The sequence below is a fragment of the Pristiophorus japonicus genome, unplaced genomic scaffold (genome assembly GCF_044704955.1).
Source record: "Pristiophorus japonicus isolate sPriJap1 unplaced genomic scaffold, sPriJap1.hap1 HAP1_SCAFFOLD_158, whole genome shotgun sequence".
In the NCBI taxonomy this organism is placed as follows: Eukaryota; Metazoa; Chordata; class Chondrichthyes; family Pristiophoridae; genus Pristiophorus; species Pristiophorus japonicus.
This window is the reverse complement of record NW_027251257.1, coordinates 591,333-609,550: the sequence shown is the minus strand read 5'-3', so window position 1 is coordinate 609,550 and position 18,218 is coordinate 591,333. Positions and strand designations below refer to the sequence as shown.

The 18,218-nt window shown below is 59.7% G+C and overlaps 1 protein-coding gene across 6 annotated transcripts in view; it reads right to left on the bottom strand.

Moving 5' to 3' along the window:
* Window positions 1–18,218, bottom strand: part of LOC139243025 (zinc finger protein 271-like) — a 216,749-nt gene that overhangs the window by 88,934 nt on the left and 109,597 nt on the right. For 4 of the 6 annotated variants that reach the window (XM_070870613.1, XM_070870612.1, XM_070870616.1 and 1 more), the window contains exon 1: window positions 15,856–18,057. The gene's annotated coding sequence lies outside the window, so the exon portion shown is untranslated. Of the gene's footprint in view, window positions 1–15,855; window positions 18,058–18,218 lie in introns of those variants that run through there. The other 2 variants (XM_070870615.1, XM_070870614.1) reach the window with 2 other exon arrangements.

The window sequence follows — 18,218 nt, the reverse complement described above, 5'->3', positions numbered from 1 at the left end:
CCTGGAGGGTGGTGCACGGAGCAGTGCCGTGCAACAAATTTTTAAGCCGGTTCACGGACTCCCAGGCCGCCTGCAATTTCTGCGGTCTGGAGGAGTCCGTGTTCCATGTTTTTATTGAATGCACGAGGTTGCAGCCCCTGTTCCACTATTTGAAGGGGCTGCTCCTGAAATTCTGGCTGCACTTCAGTCCCACTCTCCTGATCTTTGGGCACCCTGTGCGGAGGGGAGCGGGTAGGTCCGAAGGCCTCCTCGTAGGACTGCTCCTGGGCACGGCCAAGGGTGCCATCAGCCGGTCCAGGCAGCGGGCGGTCGAGGGGGTCGTTCAACCTGACTGCCTGCCTCTCTTCCGCTCTTACATCCGGTCCAGGGTGTCCTTGGAGATGGAGCACGCGGTGTCCACCGGTACGCTCGCGGCCTTCCGCGAGAGGTGGGCACCGGAGGGACTGGAGTGCATCATCACGCCCGGCAACCAAATTTTAATTTGATTTTACGTTTTAAAGTTAATTTGTTTTAATTGCCGGTGCTTTTAGTGTCCCCTTCCCTTTTATAGGGGGCACTGGGGAAAAATTGTGATTTTAGTGCCCAAAAAAAACCAAAAAAAGAAAAACACAAAAAAAAAGGGGGGGAAAAAAAAGGGCCTTGTAAATGTCTGGAGTGTCACCCAGGTTGGGTGGCACTGTTTAATGTTTTTATGTTTTGTAGGTAAACTCAAAAGAGTTTCATGCACAAGGGACCAATCGTGGAGCAGTAGAGGCGTGTCCTGCGCAGTTGGAGCTGTGAGCAGTGAGAGAAGGAGCTAGCAACTTGAGCTCCTGCCTGGAGAGCCCTGAGACCAGCCCAGGAAGAGAAGGAAGGAAGGGGCTTCACCTTCAACTTTACCCAGAGGGAGAGGAGGAGAACAGAAAACTTTTCAACAACTTTACCATTCTGCAAGGAGTTGGAGAGAGGGGGAAAAGACCAACAACATCCAGTGTGGAAGGAGGGAGACTCTACTATTTCTACAGGTGGGTGTGGGTGCATTTCCCCAAACAGACTTTGTTGTATCGGTGGGGGGAGGAAAGAAGACCACTGAGGGCCGGAACATCGCGGGGGGTGTGCGTGTGTGTGGTAGTGTGCGTGGGGGCCGTGCTTACAACTGGGCCCCCCCCACAATTGGAACCCCCCCCACCCCCCCCACATTTGCCTAGCCTGGGATAGCTGGAGCTACCAGGCTGAAGATTCTTTAATCACCCAATTAGAGATCGTTTGGGATTGTGTGCCTGGTGGCTCTAGCTACCCCAGGTGAAGACGTCTTCTCCCCCCACCTGAAGACCAACCCAAAGACTGTGTTTTTTGTGTGTTTTGCCATCTGGGGAGTGCACCCACCCACAGCTGCGAGGGGAGACCTGCCCTCGCAGCCCCCCCCCCCTTCCCACCCCCCTCTCTCTTTCTCCGTTACTCTCTGTTTCTCCCCTCTCTCTCTGAGAGCCCTTTTCTTCCGAAATTTAAAAAAAAACCCAATTAAGACAACTGAGCAGAGGGAGCAAGGCCTCTCCCCAATTGTCAACGAGGGGAGAGGTGCCTCGTTAAGGGCTCCTCTGCTCAGTTAACATACGAGGCCATTAAAGACCATTAAGGCCTGTGACTTTGGGGTGGGTGTAGCCCTTAAAGGGACCCCGTGATGGCGACCCCATCCACGCCGGTGGCAGGGCCAGCGAAGACGTATGCGCAGGTGGCAACCGCTTCCACAGCACCTCCTGCGCCACCCGCTGCCCTGCCACCATTTACACTTATAACAAAAAAACACGGGGTCAAGAGCTACACTCACCCCACAATGAGCATTGAGGAGTGCGTGCGGGCGATGGCTGGGGTAGTCGGCCCCTCGGCCATTGTCGCAGCCTCCAAGATGTCTGGGAAGGCCGTGTTCTTCCTGGGGTCGGAGCGGGCGGTGTCCCTGGCCCTTGAAAAGGGGCTCACGGTGGGCGGGACGTTCCTGCCGGTGGACCCTCTCGAGGCCACCGCGCAGAGGGTCATCGTGTCAAACGTCCCGCCCTTTGTTCCCGCTGAGCTCCTCCTCCCTCACCTACAACAACTGGGGGAGGTAAGGTCAGGGATCAACCCCATACCGCTCGGCCTCAGGGAGAACAGCCTGCGCCACGTGTTCTCCTTCCGCCGCCAGCTCTTTGTCCGGCTGGCGCGGGAGGAGACGACGGAGGGATCTTTTAATGTGGTGCACGAGGGGACTGCCTACCGCGTCTTCTGGACGTCGGACGGCGTGCGGTGCCATGCCTGCAGGGAGGTGGGGCACGTTCGCAAGAACTGCCCCGCCTCCAATGCCGCCAAACCACCGAAGGCGGCCAAGGCTGGCGCCGCCGCCACCCCTCCCCCTAGTTGCGTCCGCGTGCCGGGAGCCATGGGTGCGCGGGCATCGTCGGAGGCCTTTGTTTTCAGGGCCTCCGGCGGGGGGGAGGGAGAGCGTCCGACCGGAAAGAAGGCGCGGAAGAAGACAAAACATCAGGAGGCGGGTCCCCTCAGTGCGCCGGATAATTTGACCACCGCGCTCAGCCCAACCCCGTCACCGGCGAGCGCGGGGTGCCCCGAGCCCGTGCCCGAGCCCTTGAACAACACCACAGAGGGGCCCGGGCGCGGGCAAGAAAAGGAAAAGGGGGGGGCGGAGCGGGAGGCCTCGGCAGACATGGAGGTCTCCCTGACTCCGCGCGCCCCCAGGAACAAAAAGAGGCACCGCCCCAATGACGCGGAGGAGGAACAACATCCCTCCGTGGAGGAGTCGGTGCCCGCCGCGTGTCCCGCGTCCCCCACCAGCGCCCCCAAATTGCGCTGCAGGCGCGAGGAGTCTTTCCCCGGGGAGGGTGAGACAGTTGAGGCTGCCCAGCCTCTGCCTCCCGGGGATGGAGTGGAAGATCTGCCTGTCGTGGGGGGCGTGGGGACCGCGGAGGAATGCGTAGCCGCCGGGCCGGGCGTCCCGGGGACTGAGGCGGGCGAGGCCGAAAAGGCCGAACCTGAGCCCGCCCAGCTATTACCCAACTTCCCCCGGGATTTGCTCGACCCGGCAGAAACACAATATATTGATTTTAATGAAACTGTAGATGCTGGGCCGGTGGGTGGCAGCGGGGAGGGGGAGGAACACCCACCCTCGCCCCTTACTTTGGAGCTGGTGCACTTGGAGGGCCTGGGGATTTCCTATGGCCGGGTCTCTCCTTGTTCTCCGGTTCCTGGGGCGGAGGGGGAACCCCTTCCGCTGTCATTTCCCGACCCAGCACCATTTTTAAAAGAGCCCAGTGGGGACTCCTCTGCCGACGATCCTGGGGGTGGGATCGGGGCAGTGCCAGGGCCGGTTGGAGCGGCCGGTTCATTTGCCGTACCTTGTGCGGTCGATGGGCTGGCTGCTGGCGGCCACCTCCCGGAGGAGGATGGGGACTCGGTGGGGGACGCGGGTGAAGACCTAGAGACCACCGCCAGCGAGGCGGTGGATCTGCTCGCGGCCGCCGCCGAGACCATCCTCATTCCTGCAAAGGAACTCCGGGACTTTTTGGCCCAGAGCCGGGGTCGCTGCAACCAAGCCCGACTGGCCCTGGAAAAATGGTCCGAGCCAGAGCTGATCAAGGCGACCGTCCGCGCCGCCGTCAAAACCTTGGCCGCGGGCGGGCCCCTGACAAAGGCGCAACACCTTGAGCTGCGCGAGCTCGAGGGACTCCTCGCTGGGCTGCGGAGGGAGCGGAGTTCAACAAAAGACTCCGCTCCCTCCCCCACAATAGGTTAAGGTAGAGGTTGCACTATGCTTTTGCCATGAAGATAACCATAGCCAGCCTCAACATCAACGGCGGCAGAGGGGCACGCCGTAGATTTGACAATTTTTCACTCCTGCGGGAGGGGAAATATGCGGTGTGCTTCCTGCAAGAAACCCACACCGTTCCGGGAGACGAAGCCACGTGGCTCCTGGAATGGCAAGGAGAGGTCCGCATGAGCCACCTCACCGCCATTTCTAGTGGGGTGGCCATCTTGCTGGGCCCGCATTTTCAGCCGGAGATCTTGGGGGTCGAGGAGCCCGTGCCAGGCCGTTTGCTGCACGTAACGGTTCGCCTGGGGGACGTGCCGCTCCATCTCGTGAACGTGTACGCCCCTCATCCCGGCCCGCAGCAGACGCGCTTCTTTGAAGAGGTGTCCGCTCTTCTTGGCTCCGTCGACGTCGGCGACTGCATTGTCCTCGGGGGGGATTTTAACTGCACCCTCGAGGCGAGGGACCGCTCCGGTGCCCCGCAGTGCATGACGGCGATGGAGAAGTTGAGGGACCTGGTCGGGTCCTTCGACTTGGTGGACGTCTGGCGAAATCTCCACCCCGACTCCAGCGCCTTTACTTGGGTGAGGCCTGGAGTTGGATGGTCTAGAGTCGACCGCCTTTACGTGTCTCGGGCGTACGTTTCCTGCGTCCCGGCGGCCTCCATGCGGCCGGTGCCGTGTTCGGACCACCACCTGGTGTGGGCGGAGCTCGCTTCGCTCCGCGCGAGGACGGGGTCCGCGTACTGGCACTTTAACAACCGGCTGCTGGAGGACGTGCGGTTCCAGGACTCGTTCCGTCGATTCTGGTCCGACTGGAGAAGGAAGCAGGGGGGCTTCCCCTCCTTGAGGCTATGGTGGGACGTGGGCAAGGCTCACGTCCGCGTCTTCTGTCAAGAGTACGCGAGGGGGTCGACCAAGAGGCGGGCGGCCAGAGTCGGGCGCCTAGAAAAAGAGGTGCTCGACCTGGAAGCCCGTCTCGGTCAAGTCGTCGGGGACCCGGCCCTGCGGACGGTGTACGAAGCGAAGAAGGCCGCGCTGAAGGACCTGCAGCTCGTCGGGTCCCGAGGCGCGTTCGTGAGGTCGCGGATCCGGTTCCTGCGGGATCTGGACCGCGGCTCCCCCTTCTTCTACTCGCTGGAAAAAAGGCAGAGTGTCCGTAAGCAGCTCTTGACGCTGCTGGCCGACGACGGCTCTCTCGTCTCTGATCCGGAGGGCGTCAACAACAGGGTCCGTGAATATTACGGGGCTCTGTTCTCTCCGGATCCGTCCAGCGAGGAAGCGCGTAGAGTTTTGTGGGAGGACCTACCGAAGGTCGGCCCGGAGGGCGCCGGAAATCTGGAAGCTCCGCTAAGCCTGGCGGAGCTGACCGGTGCCCTCGCCCGGCTCTCGAGGGGAAAATCCCCGGGGCTGGACGGGCTGACCGTGGAGTTCCACAGGGCGTTCTGGGACGTCCTGGGGGGCGACTACGCGCGGGTCCTGGGGGAAAGTCTGGCGACCGGGGAGATGCCCCTCTCTTGGCGCAGGGCAGTCATCGTCCTGCTGCCTAAGAAGGGCGATCTCCGCCTCCTTAAGAACTGGCGCCCGGTCTCCCTCCTCAGCACGGACTACAAAATCTTCGCCAGGGCGATGTCTGCTCGCCTTGGTGCCGTGCTGGACCACATGATCCACCCCGACCAGTCATACACGGTCCCGGGCCGGACGATCCACGACAACATCCATCTGGTCCGGGACCTCATCCATTGCTCCCAGGAGGCTGGTCTGTCGGTCGCCTTCCTATCCCTCGACCAAGAGAAGGCGTTCGACAGGGTGGATCACGACTATCTGCTCGGAACTCTGCGCGCTTTCGGGTTCGGGACGCATTTCGTCGCCCGGATCCGACTTTTGTACGCCGCCGCGGAGTGTCTGATTAAGGTTAACGGGTCCTTGACGGCGCCCCTTCGCTTTAGGAGAGGGGTGCGCAAGGGATGCCCCATGTCCGGCCAGTTATACGCCGTTTGCGTGGAGCCTTTCCTGCGCCTCTTGCGGACGAGGTTGACGGGACTGGCTCTGCAAGGGCCGGGCGTGGAGGTCGTCCTCTCGGCTTACGCCGATGACGTGCTCCTCGCGGTAGAGGATCCCGCTGACCTGCGGAGGATGCGTGAGTGCCAGGAGATTTACTCGGCCGCGTCCTCCGCCAGGATCAACTGGGAGAAATGTTCCGGACTCCTGGTGGGTCAGTGGCGGGTGGACTCCCTGCCGGAGGAGCTCAGGCCTTTTGCCTGGAGCACGACCCATCTCCTCTATCTGGGAGTCTACCTTAGCCCCGACGAGGAAGCCTGGCCGGCGAACTGGCAGGAGCTGGAGGCCAAGGTCGCCGCTCGCCTAGGGCGCTGGACAGGACTGCTCCGAGTGCTGTCCTACAGGGGTCGAGCGCTAGTCATAAACCAGCTGGTGGCCGCAATGCTGTGGTACCGGCTGGTCACTTTGACCCCTCCCCCTGCGTTTGTCGCCAAGATACAGAAGAAGCTGGTGGACTTCTTCTGGAACAACAGGAAGCACTGGGTCTCTGTCGCGGTCTTGAGTCTCCCGCTTGAGGAGGGCGGTCAGTCGTTGGTGTGCGTCAGCGCCCAGCTCGCGACTTTCCGTCTTCAGACCCTGCAGAGATACCTTTACGTCGAGCCCCCTCCTAGGTGGTGTGCTCTGGCGAGGTATTTCTTCCGCCAGCAGCTCGACCTCAATTATGACACGCAGCTCCTGTTTGTGAACTTGGGGGGTGCCAGGACCGCCCTCCGGGAGCTGCCTGTCTTTTACAGGGAACTCATCAGGGTCTGGAACAAAGTCTCCACCAAGCGCAGCTCTCCGCCGGCTGGAGTGGCGGCCGTCCTGCAGGAACCGCTGCTCGGGAATCCGTACCTCCACGGCCGAGGCTTCATGTGGCGGTCGGAAGAGAGGGCTGTGGCTGGTGAGGTGACCAGGGTCAGGGACCTGCTCGATGGCGGAGGAGCGGGCTGGATGGCGCCAGTCACGCTGGCGCGGCGCCTAAATTCTGCCAACGTCCGCCGCGCGGCCGATGCCATCGAGTCGCTAAAAACAGCTCTGGGCCCTGACTCCGTTAGGTGTATCGAGGAGGCTCAAGCACGTGGGGAGATCCCGTCCGAACTGACCCCCGTCCGGACGGAATTCCTCATCGGCGCCAAACCCCGGAACCTCCCTCGGGGGCCGGCGCCTCACAACTTGAGCCGCCTCGGGGAAATCCCCTCCGTGCCTTTCAGTTCCGCGCGGAGGGGTTTCCTGTACGGGCTGCTCCTGCACACCCTCAACTTTGCCATCCTCGCCGGCCGTCCGGACACGCCATGGCGTACCATCTTGCCGTCCGGAGGAGGCGGGGGTCCCCGATGGAGGGCACTCTACGCAGGGGTCCTCCCACTATTCATCGGGGACTTGGCCTGGAGGGTGGTGCACGGAGCAGTGCCGTGCAACAAATCTTTAAGCCGGTTCACGGACTCCCAGGCCGCCTGCAATTTCTGCGGTCTGGAGGAGTCCGTGTTCCATGTTTTTATTGAATGCACAAGGTTGCAGCCCCTGTTCCACTATTTGAAGGGGCTGCTCCTGAAATTCTGGCTGCACTTCAGTCCCACTCTCCTGATCTTTGGGCACCCTGTGCGGAGGGGAGCGGGTAGGTCCGAGGGCCTCCTCGTAGGACTGCTCCTGGGCACGGCCAAGGGTGCCATCAGCCGGTCCAGGCAGCGGGCGGTCGAGGGGGTCGTTCAACCTGACTGCCTGCCTCTCTTCCGCTCTTACATCCGATCCAGGGTGTCCTTGGAGATGGAGCACGCGGTGTCCACCGGTACGCTCGCGGCCTTCCGCGAGAGGTGGGCACCGGAGGGACTGGAGTGCATCATCACGCCCGGCAACCAAATTTTAATTTGATTTTACGTTTTAAAGTTTAATTTGTTTTAATTGCCGGTGCTTTTAGTGTCCCCTTCCCTTTTATAGGGGGCACCGGAGAAATTGTGATTTTAGTGCCCCCCAAAAAAAAAAACACAAAAAAAAAAACCAAAAAAAAGGAAAAAAAGGGCCTTGTAAATGTCTGGTGTGTCACCCAGGTCGGGTGGCACAGTTTAATGTTTTATGTTTTGCAGGTAGACTCCAAAAGAGTTTCATGGCAACCAAATATGAATTTGATTTTACGTTTTTTAAGTTTAATTTGTGTTAATTGCCAGTGCTTTTAGTGTCCCCTTCCCTTTTTTCGGGGCACTGGGGAAAAAAGGTGATTTTAGTGCCCAAAAAAAAACCAAAAAAAAAAGAAAAACACAAAAAAAAAACCAAAAAAGGAAAAAAAGGGCCTTGTAAATGTCTGGTGTGTCATCCAGGTCGGGTGGCACGGTTTAATGTTTTATGTTTTGTAGGTAGACTCAAAAAGAGTTTTCATGCACCAATGGTGGAGCAGTGGAGGCGTGGCCTAATCAGTAGGAGCTCTGCTGTTGAGAGAGAAGGAGCTACCAACTTTAGCTCCTGCCTTGGAAGGCCTGGAGTGAGCCCTGAGACCAGCCCAGGAAGAGAAGGAGGGAAGGGCTAGCTTGCTACAACTCAACATCCGGAGGGAGAGGAGGAGCACAGAAACAATTTACATTTATTTACAACTACAGAGAGTTGGAGAGAGGGGGAAAAAACAACAACCTGTGTGGAAGGAGGGAGAGTCATTTCTACAACATTCTACAGGTGGGTGTGTTTTGGTGCATTCCCCAATAGACTTTGTTGTATCGGTGGGGGGAGGAAAGAAGACCACTGAGGGCCGGAACATCGCGGGGGGTGTGTGTGTGTGGAAGTGTGTGTGGGGGCCTTGCTTACAACTAGGCCTCACACACAATTGAACCCCCCCCGCCATTGCCTAGCCTGGGATAGCTGGAGCTACCAGGCTGAAGATTCTTCAATCACCCGTTAAACATCGTTAGGAGTGTGTGCCTCGTTGGCTCTAGCTGCACCAGGTGAAGACATCTTCTCCCCCCACCCGAAGACCATCCCAAAGACTGTGTTTGTGTTTTTTTGCCATCTGGGGAGTGCACCCCAAGAAAAACACCCACCCATCGCTGTGAGGGGAGACCTGCCCTCGCAGCCTCCCTCTTTCCCGCACCCACTTTCTCTATCTCTCTCTCTCTGTCTCTCCCCTCTCTCTGAGAGCCCTTCCTCCTAATTTTAAAAAACAAACAAAAAAAAACAACTGAGCAGAGGGAGCAAGGACCCTCCCCAATTGCCAACTAGGGGAGAGGTGTGCCTCGTTAAGAGCTCCTCTGCTCAGTCTTTAGATACGAGGCCAATTAAGACCATTAAGGCCTGTGACTTTGGGGTGGGTGTAGCCCTTAAAGGGACCCCGTGATGGCGACCCCATCCACGCCGGTGGCAGGACCAGCTAGGACTTATGCGCAGGCGGCATTCACATCCACGGCACCTCCTGCGCCACCCGCTGCCCTGCCACCATTCAAACTAATAACTAAGAAACACGGGGTCAAGAGCTACACTCACCCCACAATGAGCATTGAGGAGTGCGTGCGGGCGATGGCTGGGGTAGTCGGCCCCTCGGCCATTGTCGCAGCCTCCAAGATGTCTGGGAAGGCCGTGTTCTTCCTGGGGTCGGAGCGGGCGGTGTCCCTGGCCCTCGAAAAGGGGCTCACGGTGGGCGGGACGTTCCTGCCGGTGGACCCTCTCGAGGCCACCGCGCAGAGGGTTATCATATCGAACGTCCCGCCCTTTGTTCCCGCTGAGCTCCTCCTCCCTCACCTACACCAACTGGGGGAGGTAAGGTCGGGGATTAACCCCATACCGCTCGGCCTCAGGGAGAGCAGCCTGCGCCACGTGTTCTCCTTCCGCCGCCAGCTCTTTGTCCGGCTGGCGCGGGAGGAGACGACGGAGGGATAATTTAATGTGGTGCACGAGGGGACTGCCTACCGCGTCTTCTGGACGTCAGACGGCGTGCGGTGCCATGCCTGCAGGGAGGTGGGGCATGTTCGTAAGAACTGCCCCGCCTCCAAGGCCGCCAAACCACCGAGGGCGGCCAAGGCTGGCGCCGCAGCCACCCCTCCCCCTAGTTGCGTCCGCGTGCCGGGAGCCGTAGGTGCGCGGGCATCGTCGGGGGCCTTTGTTTTCATGGCCTCCGGCGGGGGGGAGGGAGAGCGTCCGACCGGAAAGAAGGCGCGGAACAAGGCGAAACATCCAGAGGCGGGTTCCCTCAGTGCACCAGAAAGTTTGACCACCGCGCTCGGCCCAACCCCGTCACCGGCGAGCGCGGGGTGCCCTGAGCCCGTGCCCGAGCCCTTGACCAATACCGCAGAGGGGCTCGGGCGCGGGCAAGAAAAGGAAAAGGGGGGGGCGGAGCGGGAGGCCTCGGCAGACATGGAGGTCTCCCTGCCTCCGCGCACCCCCAGGAACAAAAGGAGGCGCCGCTCCGATGAGGCGGAGGGGGAACAACATCCCTCCGCGGAGGAGTCGGTGCCCGCCGCGTGTCCCGCGTCCCCCACCAGCGCCCCCAAACTGCGCTGTAGGCGAGAGGAGTCTGTCCCCGGGGAGGGTGAGACAGTCGAGGCTGCCCAGCCTCTGCTTCCCGGGGATGGCGTGGAAGATCTGCCTGTCGTGGGGGGCGTGGGGCCCGCGGAGGAATGCATTGCCGCCGGGCCGGGCGTCCCGGGGACTGAGGCGGGTTGGGCCGAAAAGGCCGCACCTGAGCCCGCCCAGCCAATACCCAACTTCCCCCGGGATTCGCTCGACCCGGAAGAAACCAAAATTAATGATTTTAATGAAACTGTAGATGCTGGGCCGGGGGGTGGCAGCGGGGAGGGGGAGGAACACCCACCCTCGCCCCCTACTTTGGAGCTGGAGCACTTGGGGAGCCTGGGGATCTCCTATGGCCGGGTCTCTCCTTGTTCTCCGGTTCCTGGGGCGGAGGGGGAACCCCTTCCGCTGTCGTTTCCCGACCCAGCACCATTTTTAAAAGAGCCCAGTGGGGACTCCTCTGCCGACGATCCTGGGGGTGGGATCGGGGCAGAGCCAGGGCCGGTTGGAGTGGCCGGTTCATTTGCCGTACCTTGTGCGGTCGATGGGCTGGCTGCTGGTGGCCACCTCCCGGAGGAGGACGGGGACTCGGTGGGGGACGCGGGAGAAGAACTAGAGACCACCGCCAGGGAGGCGGTGGATCTGCTCTCGGCCTCCGCTGAGGCCCTCCTCATTCCTGCAAAGGAACTCCGGGACTTTTTGGCCCAGAGCCGGGGTCGCTGCGACCAAGCCCGACTGGCCCTGGAAAAATGGTCCGAGCCAGAGCTGATCAAGGGGTCCGTCCGCGCCGCTGCTAAAACCTTGGCCGCGGGCGGGCCCTTGACAAAGGAGCAACACCTTGAGCTGCGCGGGCTCGAGGGACTCCTCGCTGGGCTGCGGAGGGAGCGGAGTTCAACAAAAGACTCCGCTCCCTCCTCCACAATAGGTTAGGTAGAGGTTGCACTATGCTTTTGCCATGAAGATAACCATAGCCAGCCTCAACATCAACGGCGGCAGAGGGGCACGCCGTAGATTTGACAATTTTTCACTCCTGCAGGAGGGGAAATATGCGGTGTGCTTCCTGCAAGAAACCCACACCGTTCCGGGAGACGAAGCCACGTGGCTCCTGGAATGGCAAGGAGAGGTCCGCATGAGCCACCTCACCGCCATTTCTAGTGGGGTGGCCATCTTGTTGGCCCCACATTTTCAGCCGGAGATCTTGGGGGTCGAGGAGCCCGTGCCAGGCCGCTTGCTGCACGTAACGGTTCGCCTGGGGGACGTGCCGCTCCATCTCGTGAACGTGTACGCCCCTCAGCCCGGCCCGCAGCAAACGCGCTTCTTTGAAGAGGTGTCCGCTCTTCTTGGCTCCGTCGGCGACTGCATTGTCCTCGGGGGGGATTTTAACTGCACCCTCGAGGCGAGGGACCGCTCCGGTGCCCCGCAGAGCATGACGGCGATGGAGAAGTTGAGGGACCTGGTCGGGTCCTTCGACTTGGTGGACGTCTGGCGAAATCTCCACCCCGACTCCAGCGCCTTTACTTGGGCGAGGCCTGGAGTAGGATGGTCCAGAGTCGACCGCCTTTACGTGTCTCGGGCGTACGTTTCCTGCGTCCCGGCGGCCTCCATGCGGCCGGTGCCGTGTTCGGACCACCACCTTGTGTGGGCGGAGCTCGCTTCGCTCCGCGCGAGGACGGGGTCCGCGTACTGGCACTTTAACAACCAGCTGCTGGAGGACGTGCGGTTCCAGGACTCGTTCCGTCGATTCTGGTCCGACTGGAGAAGGAAGCAGGGGGGCTTCCCCTCCTTGAGGCTATGGTGGGACGTGGGCAAGGCTCACGTCCGCGTCTTCTGTCAAGAGTATGCGAGGGGGTCGACCAAGAGGCGGGCGGCCAGAGTCGGGCGCCTAGAAAAAGAGGTGCTCGACCTGGAGTCCCGTCTCGGTCAAGTCGTCCAGGACCCGGCCCTGCGGACGGTGTACGAAGCGAAGAAGGCCGCGCTGAAGGACCTGCAGCTCGTCGGGTCCCGAGGCGCGTTCGTGAGGTCGCGGATCCGGTTCCTGCGGGATCTGGACCGCGCCTCCCCCTTCTTCTACTCGCTGGAAAAAAGGCAGAGTGTCCGTAAGCAGCTCTTGACGCTGCTGGCCGACGACGGCTCTCTCGTCTCGGATCCGGAGGGCGTCAACAACAGGGCCCGTGAATATTACGGGGCTCTGTTCTCTCCGGATCCGTCCAGCGAGGAAGCGCGTAGAGTTTTGTGGGAGGACCTGCCGAAGGTCGGCCCGGAGGGCGCTGAAAATCTGGAAGCTCCGCTAAGCCTGGCGGAGCTGACCGGCGCCCTCGCCCGGCTCTCGAGGGGAAAATCCCCGGGGCTGGACGGGCTGACCGTGGAGTTCCACAGGGTGTTCTGGGACGTCCTGGGGAGCGACTACGCGCGGGTCCTGGGGGAATGTCTGGCGACCGGGCAGATGCCCCTCTCTTGGCGCAGGGCAGTCATCGTCCTGCTGCCTAAGAAGGGCGATCTCCGCCTCCTTAAAAACTGGCGCCCGGTCTCCCTCCTCAGCACGGACTACAAAATCTTCGCCAGGGCGATGTCTGCTCGCCTTGGTGCCGTGCTGGACCACATGATCCACCCCGACCAGTCCTACACGGTCCCGGGCCGGACAATCCACGATAACATCCATCTGGTCCGGGACCTCATCCATCATTCCCAGGAGGCTGGTCTGTCGGTCGCCTTCCTATCCCTCGACCAAGAGAAGGCGTTCGACAGGGTGGATCACGACTATCTGCTCGGAACTCTGCGCGCTTTCGGGTTCGGGACGCATCTCGTCGCCCGGATCCGACTTTTGTACGCCGCCGCGGAGTGTCTGATTAAGGTTAACGGGTCCTTGACGGCGCCCCTTCGCTTTAGGAGAGGGGTGCGCCAGGGATGCCCCATGTCCAGCCAGTTATATGCCTTCTGCGTGGAGCCTTTCCTGCGCCTCCTGCGGACGAGGTTGACGGGACTGGCTCTGCAAGGGCCGGGCGTGGAGGTCGTCCTCTCGGCTTACGCTGATGACGTGCTCCTCGCGGTAGAGGATCCCGCTGACCTGCGGAGGATGCGTGAGTGCCAGGAGATATACTCGGCCGCGTCCTCCGCCAGGATCAACTGGGAGAAATGTTCCGGACTCCTGGTGGGTCAGTGGCGGGTGGACTCCCTGCTGGAGAAGCTCAGGCCTTTTGCCTGGAGCACGACGCATCTCCTCTATCTGGGAGTCTACCTTAGCCCCGACGAGGAAGCCTGGCCGGCGAACTGGCAGGAGCTGGAGGCCAAGGTCGCCGCTCGCCTAGGGCGCTGGACAGGACTGCTCCGAGTGCTGTCCTACAGGGGTCGAGCGCTAGTCATAAACCAGCTGGTGGCCGCAATGTTGTGGTACCGGCTGGTCACTTTGACCCCTCCCCCTGCGTTTGTCGCCAAGATACAGAAGAAGCTGGTGGACTTCTTCTGGAACAACAGGAAGCACTGGGTCTCTGCCGCGGTCTTGAGTCTCCCGCTTGAGGAGGGCAGTCAGTCGTTGGTGTGCGTCAGCGCCCAGCTCGCGACTTTCCGTCTTCAGACCCTGCAGAGATACCTTTACGTCGAGCCCCCTCCTAGGTGGTGTGCTCTGGCAACGTATTTCTTCCGCCAGCAGCGCGACCTCAACTACGACACGCAGCTCCTGTTTGTGAACTTGGGGGGTGCCAGGACCGCCCTCCGGGAGCTGCCTGTCTTTTACAGGGACCTCATCAGGGTCTGGAACAAAGTCTCCACCAAGCGCAGCTCTCCGCCGGCTGGAGTGGCGGCCGTCCTGCAGGAGCCGCTGCTCGGGAATCCGTACCGCCACAACCGAGGTTTTATGTGGTGGTCGGAAGAGAGGGCTGTGGCTGGTGAGGTGACTAGGGTCAGGGACCTGCTCGATGGCGGAGGAGCGGGCTGGATGGCGCCAGGCACGCTGGCACGGCGCCTAAATTCAGCCGACGTCCGCCACGCGGCCGATGCCATCGAGTCGCTAAAAACAGCTCTGGGCCCTGACTCCGTTAGGTGCATCGAGGAGGCTCAAGCACGTGGGGAGATCCCGTCCGAACTGACCCCCGTCCGGACGGAATTCCTCATTGGCGCCAAATCACGGAACCTCCCTCGGGGGCCGGCGCCTCACAACTTGAGCCGCCTCGAGGAAGTCCCCTCCGTGCCTTTCAGTTCCGCGCGGAGGGGTTTCCTGTACGGGCTGCTCCTGCACACTCTCAACTTTGCCATCCTCGCCGGCCGTCCGGACACGCCATGGAGTACCATCTTGCCGTCCGGAGGAGGCGGTGGTCCCCGATGGAGGGCACTCTACGCAGGGGTCCTCCCACTATTCATCGGGGACTTGACCTGGAGGGTGGTGCACGGAGCAGTGCCCAGCAACAAATTTTTAAGCCGGTTCACGGACTCCCAGGCCGCCTGCAATTTCTGCGGTCTGGAGGAGTCCGTGTTCCATGTTTTTATGGAATGCACGTGGTTGCAGCCCCTGTTCCATTATTTGAAGGGGCTGCTCCTGAAATTCTGGCTGCACTTCAGTCCCACTCTCCTGATCTTTGGGCACCCTGTGCGGAGGGGAGCGGGTAGGTCCGAAGGCCTCCTCGTAGGACTGCTCCTGGGCACGGCCAAGGGTGCCATCAGCTGGTCCAGGCAGCAGGCGGTCGAGGGGGTCGTTCAACCTGACTGCCTGCCTCTCTTCCGCTCTTACATCCGGTCCAGGGTGTCCTTGGAGATGGAGCACGCGGTGTCCACCGGTACGCTCGCGGCCTTCCGCGAGAGGTGGGCACCGGAGGGACTGGAGTGCATCATCACGCCCGGCAACCAAATTTTAATTTGATTTTACGTTTTAAAGTTTAATTTGTTTTAATTGCCAGTGCTTTTAGTGTCCCCCTTCCCTTTTATAGGGGGCACTGGGGAAAAATGTGATTTTAGTGCGCAAATGAAAAACAAAAAAAAGAAAAAACACAAAGAAAAACCAAAAAAAGGATAAAAAGGGGCCTTGTAAATGTCTGGTGTGTCATCCAGGCCGGGTGGCACGGTTTAATGTTTTGTTTTATAGATAAACTCAAAAAGAGTTTCATGCACAAGGACCCCCAGGTCCCTCTGCACCACAGCATGCTGTAATTTCTCCCCATTCAAATAATATTCCCTTTTACTGTTTTTTTTTCCCAAGGTGGATGACCTCACACTTTCCGACATTGTATTCCATCTGAACAAAAGGATTGAGTATTTTAAAGGCTGATGCCACCAGCCATCGCGCCCAGCACAGAATGTGACTCAGTACCAACAGGAAGGATGTTACTTTAACTTCTACAAATACATAATGAGGGGAAATCAATCTCTGTCCCTTTAACTAACAGCAACATGGAAAGAGGGAAATGAATGACCTTTAAACACCTGGTCCACTTGGCACTGAAGTGTCTGAAACTCATAATAGGAACTCCAGGGAAATAAAATACTGACAAATGTTAAACTGTTTTGTTGACAAAAGGAATCTCGACTTAACTTTAAAAAAATTAATTGTTAAAAGCACAAACTCACCTGATTGGCCGACTCAGGATCCACCCCACAAGCACCGCGATTGGTTGCAGAACACGCTGTTCCCTGGGCCCTCCGGCCTCTGAGCTCTCTTCCTGTTGGTTCCCAGGACAATCAATCACCACTCGCCAACATTACGCTGCCAGATGAAGTTGAGAGGCTCAGAGGAAGAAATAAAATGAGGCTGTGAATCTGAATTACGAAATAAAATTAGAGAAGCATAAACTAAAGGGTATATTCCTAAAGCGGGTGCATGAACAGTGAGACCTGCGGGTTTAGGGGCACAAATCGCTGAAGGTGGCAGGACAGGTTGAGAAAGCAGTTTAAAAAGCTTGCAGATCCTGGGCATCAGAGGCGTGGCGTACAAAAGCAAGGAGGTTATGATGAACCTTTGTAAAACACTGGCTCGGCCTCAACTGGAGCATTGTGTCCAATTCTGGGCACCACACATTAGGATGTGATGCCTCAGAGAGGGTGCAGAAAATATTTACAAGGATGATTCACGAGATGAGGGACTTGTTCCGTGCATTGACTGGAGAAGTTGGGGTTGTTCTCCTTGGAGCAGAGAAGTGTTCAAAATCAGGAGGGGTCCGGACAGAGTAGACAGAGAGATACTGTTCCCATTGGTGGAAGGGTCGAGAACCAGAGGAGACGGATTTAAGGTGATTGGCAAAAGAACCAAAAGCGACATGAGAAAAATCTATTTTACGCAGCGAGTGGTTAGGATCCGGAATGCACGGCCTGAAAGGGAGTTGGAGGCAGACTCAATCACAGCTTTCAAAAGGGAATTGGATAAGTATCTGGGCTGGGGGAAAGGGCGGGGCAGTGGGACTCGCTGGGAGCCGGCAAGGGCTCGAGGGGCCGAATGGCCTTCCGTGCTGTAACCATTCTCTGATTGTGTGAGCAGAACCACTCTGTTCCCTGACCCAATCTAAAGCCTTCCTGACTGTGAGCACCTGTTAAACCTGCCCTGCACCTTCACTGCTCCAAGGAGAACCACCCCAGATGCTGCAGCTATCATCTTATTGAATGGCGGCAGGCCCGAGGGGCCAAATGGCGACTCATCTCCTATTTCTGATGTTCTCATGTGTTCATGTCACTGGCCCCCATCCTGCAGCGGGACAATGGAACACATTGTGACGTTGAGGAAGCCCCGCCCCTGTCGTTCCCTGCTCCCCGCGGTGGGCGGACCCGTGCTGCCCAAAGATGGCGGCCGAACGCCCGCAACCCCCGACAGTAAGCAAGTCCCGTCCCCGCCCGAAGGTGTCCCACGGCCGCTGCCGACTCGGCGACGGAATCTCGCCGCCCGCGCGTGTACGTGAGTCCGCGAGTCCGCAGGGAGGCTGGGCGCGCTGCCCGGGCCGCTCCTCCATCCTCCGCGGGTCATCTCCCACAATAGGCTGGCCCCGCGCCTGCACACAACTCCGCCCCGCCTCACCCGGGCCACCGAGCTCAAAGGCCACGAGCGGAGCCGCCAACAAACCTCCAACCCGCGCAACACTCAGCCCGCAGCCAATGGCGGGGCGGCACGGGGCACCAGCCCACCCAGCGCACGCTGCTCCGCACCAATCAGCGGCGGGGGGCCGGGGCCGCGGCACCAATCAATCAATCAGCGAACAATCCAGGGCGCGCGGTGCTGAAGGGAAAGTGTCTGTGGCCACACAAACACAAGATGCTGCAAGTGTCCGCGGCTCAAGCAACATCTGTGGGCAGCAACACAGTTAATGGTTGGTCACAACTGGAGAGTGTTGGGAAAGGACAGATCCTGAAGGAGCATCACAGGCAGTCCCTCGCAATCGAGGAGGACTTGCTTCCACTCTATAAATGAGTCTTTAGGTGGCTGAACAGTCCAACAGGGGAACCACAGTCCCTGTCACAGGTGGGACAGACAGTGGTTGAGGGAAAGGGAGGGTGGGACAGGTTTACCGCACACTCCTTCCGCTGCCTGCGCTTGGTCTCTGCGTGCTCTCGGCGATGAGACTCGAGGTGCTCAGCGCCCTCCCGGATGCACTTCCTCCACTTGGGGCGGTCTTTGGCCAGGGACTCCCAGGTGTCGGTGGGGATGTTGCAGGTTATCAGGGAGGCTTTGAGGGTGTCTGTAATGGATCCGTTGGTCAGGATCACCCACCACCCCTGTGCTCACTGACCGACATTGGCTCCCGGTTAAGCAACGCCTCGATTTCAAAATTCTCCTCCTGGTTTACAAATCCCTCCACAGCCTCGCCCCTCCCTATCTCTGTGACCTCCCTCCCCCTGAGACAGCCTCTAACTCTGGCCTTGACCCTCCCTATCTCTGTGACCTCCCTCCCCCTGAGACAGCCTCTAACTCTGGCCTTGACCCTCCCTATCTCTGTGACCTCCCTCCC